Here is a 5477-nt window from a genome sequence, read left to right on the forward strand (position 1 = left end):
AAAGTAGTAAAACGAAGTCTATATTTCGGACATTGATAATTAATTTGGTACGTCATTGATCGTTTTTGGAAATCATAAATGCAGTTAAAAGTAATGGAAACCAAGCAATGAAATAATAGGGTGCTTATGAACACATCGTCAGATTTTCGACCTGAACAGTTGAAATATCAGATCAATGAACCACTTAATCTATCACTTATGTGCCTTTTTGATTTCAATATGGTGACATATAACGTTCACGTAGAAGTAAATAAATACCGAGGGCATAGTCATTTCAAAAGCGCAATTTTAACCCGGTTTTAACATCTGATTTTTTTTTTCTAAAACTAGAAGCAACGCGTTGATATGCAAAATATCGGTTATCAACCGCCGTATAGTCACATATTAGTTAATGAGAATAGTGGCAAATCAAAGCATATCTAATTTAAGAGTAGATTAGAAATGTAAGGGTTATATTCTATTTTGAAATGCAGTAAGAAGCTTTGTAAAAAAAAACATTTACCAAATTTAAAGTATAATCCGATTTTAATATAACAAAATGGGCACAAACACTACAGGAAAATAAAATATCGACATATCAACGTATTATCTATTTGAAAAATATAAATGAAAAAAAATAAAAACACCCGAAATGAAAATCGCTCCAGGTCATATTGCACTAGTGACATACGCAAAAATATTACACGGGCGAAATCACTGAATATCAGGCGGATTATGTGATAAATATGTATTGCATAACATATTTCTCTTCTTAATTAATTTTCAGAGATAGTAACAAGATTTTTAATATATATTTTTTTGATAAAATGAACATCCTATTATAACAGACAGAGTCATGTAAGCACTGCCTAAAATGTATGCGGTGTGTAGTGTGGATAAAGTGCAGGTGTGTGTTTAGAAAGACTGCGATATATTCGTGTTGTGTCTTCTTGCATAGTGGAACAGAGAACACCAATCCCTAAAATGTCAAAAATGTCCTCACAGAATCAATACATATCAACAGTGTAAAAAAATTGTTCCAGAAAACTAAATCAATAAAAAATTGCCTACATTTAGTCAATATTCAAGAAAAATAACAATTTATCAAGATATATCATTTTAAATATTATAAAAACTTTTTCGTCATTAATCAAACAGTACACTTATGGATTTACTTCACTTTATTTTGTTTATTAGAATTTATTTTCCTTTTGTAAAATAACCTCGAGCTCCATTACAGCATGTCAATGTCTTTAATCTCAAATTAAATAACACTGTTTAAACACTATGTAATATAAAATAATACTATTAAGTGTGTAAGGTACTTATTTTCAAAACACATAAACTCGTTTATCGATAACTTCAACGGATACTCCCTGTTTAGCGGAATGTAGTTACTTGAATCACGGTTATTGAAGTTGTCTCCCTTACCATGAAGCTATTATCTTAAAATCTCCGAAACATATAAGAGAGTACCCATGAATATTTTATGTCATACAGTAAATTAAAGCACAACATTGCATTTAATTTCATTAATGATAAAAAATATATACTTGTGGAAATCTGCCAAGTAAAATGTTCTAACTTTACCGCAAAAATAAAGCAAGCCACTTATATAATCGTTACGGCAAGTTATTGTTCTCAAGTTTAGATAACTAGCATTATGCCACTGAACCAGAATAACATGCAATAACAATATAAAATAGTTAAACTAACTAAACAAACCCCTGTAATATATAAGTCAGGCACGTACTACAAATACCTATTATGATATGTTCACATTTATACAAAACACCAATACAAGTCTTTTATCTGATCTCGTTGCTAGACACAATGTGTTGGTTTTGAGTTTATTTTCACATTTTTGTTGAAAGGACATGACGTGAATTGACCTTCATTTCTTCCTCTTTTGATATCGATTTCCGGTCCAGGTAAATGAACAGCGGGTGAAGAAGGGACAGAACTGATAAACACAACAGGAAAATATTAACCTGCAATAGGACAACACGGAACAATCAGAGGTGTTAAATATATCTTAATAACCTGCTGCAAATTGCACGGGATAAGACAGGACTGGTGGGACATGTGTACCACCGGCAGATTGCAGGTCGTCTTATTGATTCGATAAACGATAAAACGCTTACTTATACCAATTAACATGTATTTTGTAAATTTTATAGCACGCCTTGTAATGTTTTAGTTTTACCTAGCAAGATATGTAAATTCTAGGACATTTCCAACTCATAATAATTTTGTTTTGATAATAAATCTGGCTTTCTGATTGGCCAATTTATTTCGTTCATACCACTATAAAAAAATCCGAGAATGGCACACAAACCTGACGTTGTCGTGACGTCACGATAGAAACAATGACGTTGAATCCCTTGAAAAATCAATGGAATCGTGCGTGTAAACGTATTTTATTTGATCAAGTAATCTGAATGAATCATAAGCATTGATGTCACTAATTTTTTTTCCCATCCGGTTTGGAAAAATAGTGACAGCAATGCGTAAGAAAAACTTGCTGACATATAGGTCTAGTACTTATTACAAATATGTCGACAATTATACAGACTTACGTGTTTCATTGCATCTTCGTATTGTGTCATCCACGTGAATAAGAGATACTGGGTCAAGGTCAAAATTCCGCAAACAAAGCATACTAATCCAAATAGAAGGCTTATGAATCTCTGTGGAAATCTGAAAGTTCAAGAGGGTAAACTGTGATTTTATTTCAGTCGTATTTTAGGCCTACTTCAAAAGGAGAATAAAACAAAAAATTAAACGCAGCTAAAATATTCTTATTTCGTGTTACAGTAAATGTCAATTATATTAGTTTTAACTTTTCCGCGGCGATATATTACTATATAGACATATATTACTACTATGCACAAATTCATTTTCAGTTTTTACTTGCCGAAACAACATAATCGCACGCAAAATTTAGTTGGTTTATAGTATTCTGTATTTGTATATTACATAGTTATCTGCCCTTGCAAGGAGGTATTGATTGCGACGTCATGTGTTTGCGATCGCAACGTCATACTCGGAGAAAACGGTGTAAATTCCGCTCACAAAATAATAACGTAACAATCGATACCTCCACGCAAGAAAGCTAACTCTGTAATATCCAAAGACGATAAAGCAATAGAATAAATACAGGTAAAATGCATATAAATACATTATATTGTATTATCTAAAAAAGTAATTTAACATGACGTATTGATTTATGTTAATATAACCAACACGATAATGGTGATTCGTCAGCGAGATATTGTTATTAACACGCCTTTTCTATTGCAGTAAATATCACAATGTAGTTCAGGATGTTATCTTGTGTCTTGAATAAATCGCCTGACAACAGCTGCATCTAGAAACAAAACAAGCTGCTAAACATTCCTGCCTAATAATAACAGATAAAAGAGTAAAGAGAGTGATCACTGAAACCAAGTTTCAATCTTGAAACAAGGCGAAGTAGATTACTACTACATAGTTGAATTTGAATTTGCAATGATTTCCATGTTATTTTCGGGCTCAACAATAATACAACAAGAAATGATAAGCATTTCACTTACGAAAATACTATGAAATCCATGTTCACACTGAAAATGAAGGATCGCAAAAACGTTAGTACGACGTATTCCGTGTAAAGAACAGTCTTGGACGTTACAATGGAAAGTGAAGATAATATGATAGCCAAGCAGGACGTCACTGTCAATGGAATCACCGTCTTCATTGTTCCTAAAAAGTTACATAAAAATCTAAAGTTGACAATTAACCAATTTACATCAATGCACTTTTTTCTTGTAACGAATTGTTATAAAACCCACATAAATCAGCTTAGATAACTTAATCTCCCATACTTGACAGGGTTATCCCGCGGTTTCTACAGAAAGATAACTCTTTCTTTTACTAGGGTAGGGAAAAGACAGCTCATACGCGCTAGATAGTGATGTTATCAATACATGCGGCGATCATTTTTACGCACATGGACGATCATATCAACTGAATTTTCACCATTTCTCGATAAAGTATGGGAGAAAATATGTCCCGCCATATGCATACTAATGAACCAAAAAACTTTTGGTGTCATTCATCAACGAAAACGACCAACCATCCGAGAATTACTTTACTTACAAAGGAGAGGTTTTAATTTCACAAAGTCAAATAAGGCCTGGAATTCAAGATATTTACTTCAACTGTGCATTCAAATGAAAATACATATTACGTGGTTAAATCAAGTAACAAAGCCATGATCTATTTTTATTGTTATAGACAATTGCAACGCGAATTATGATATATCGTTTCCATTAAACAAGAGGCCCAAGAGGCCTTGACGGTCACCTGAGTGCTGCTACAGAAAGAGCATTGCAAAGTTGGTTCAAATCTATAAAAAAATATTTACGAATTAAAATAAAATTTAAAGTTGAACTTTTGTATTAGAATTTCTATTTTTTGTTCTTCATTTTGATTGTTAGTGTATTATGTTACCAAACCTTATGCTTAAAATTCCAATTTGCTTTGCTTACGTTAAACAACAAAACAAAACTAGAAGTCAGTTAGTGTCAATGATTTTATAAATTTCACTTTTTAATCTATGGAGATTATTTGGTTCCATCAAATCTGTGAATTCAGAAGAATATTTTTGAAATTTTAGCTATTTTGACCCATTTTGTCCCCGCTCATCTTGTCTCTGGAGGTCAGCCAGGACCAATATGGATATGGTGTTAAAATGCTATTTCAGGCTAATAATTCTAACCAAGTTTGACTAACTTCCAATGAAAAATAAGCAGAAAACATTCATAAATGTGTTTTTCCTATATAAAATATAGTAAATTTGACCCCCTCCCCAGGGGGGAAACATGAGACCCCAGAGTCATATAATTCACAATTTTTGTAAAGGACCTTAAGACCTTTCCATCTATGAAGAGTATTTGATTCTACCAGTACCAGAATTTCAGAAGAAGATTTTTGAAGTTTTAGCTTATTTGACCCCTTTTGGCCCCACCCCTAAGGCCCCTGGTAGTCAGTCATGGAAAATTTGTTAATAGGATTCAATGGCCATTTCATAGGGATAATTCTGACAACATTTGACTCATTTCCTTTTTCAAATGACAAAATAATTCTCAAAAATGTGTTTTCCCTGTATTTACTATAATAAACAGAACCCCATCCCCAAGGAAAAACCCGAGATCCAAGGGTCATATAATTCACAATTTTTGTAAAGGACCTTTAGACCTTTCTATCTGTGAGGAGTGTTTGTTTCCATTACATCTGTGAGAGAAGAAGATTTTTGAAATTATAGTCAATTTTACCCCTTTTGGCCCCTTCCAGAGCCCCCAGGGGGGTGGGGACCATATAATTCACAATTTTGATTGGTCTTTTGTCTGAGAAGGTTTGTGCAAAATTTCTTTGAATTTGCGTCAGCGGTTTTTGAAAAGAAGTCAAAAATGTAAATTGTTTACGGACATACGACGGACGACGACGGACAAAAGACG

General features: G+C 32.9%; 1 long non-coding RNA gene across 1 annotated transcript; it reads right to left on the reverse strand.

Annotated features, from left to right (window-relative positions):
• Positions 1-332: 332 nt before the first annotated feature.
• On the reverse strand, positions 333-3709 carry LOC138316911 (uncharacterized). The gene is made up of 3 exons (XR_011207677.1): positions 3555-3709; positions 2559-2679; positions 333-1970 (listed from the first exon to the last, which is right to left on the reverse strand). It is a non-coding gene; the product is annotated as an uncharacterized lncRNA (long non-coding RNA).
• Between the last annotated feature and the right edge of the window lie 1768 nt (positions 3710-5477).

Source organism: Argopecten irradians, chromosome 2 (genome assembly GCF_041381155.1).
Source record: "Argopecten irradians isolate NY chromosome 2, Ai_NY, whole genome shotgun sequence".
In the NCBI taxonomy this organism is placed as follows: Eukaryota; Metazoa; Mollusca; class Bivalvia; order Pectinida; family Pectinidae; genus Argopecten; species Argopecten irradians.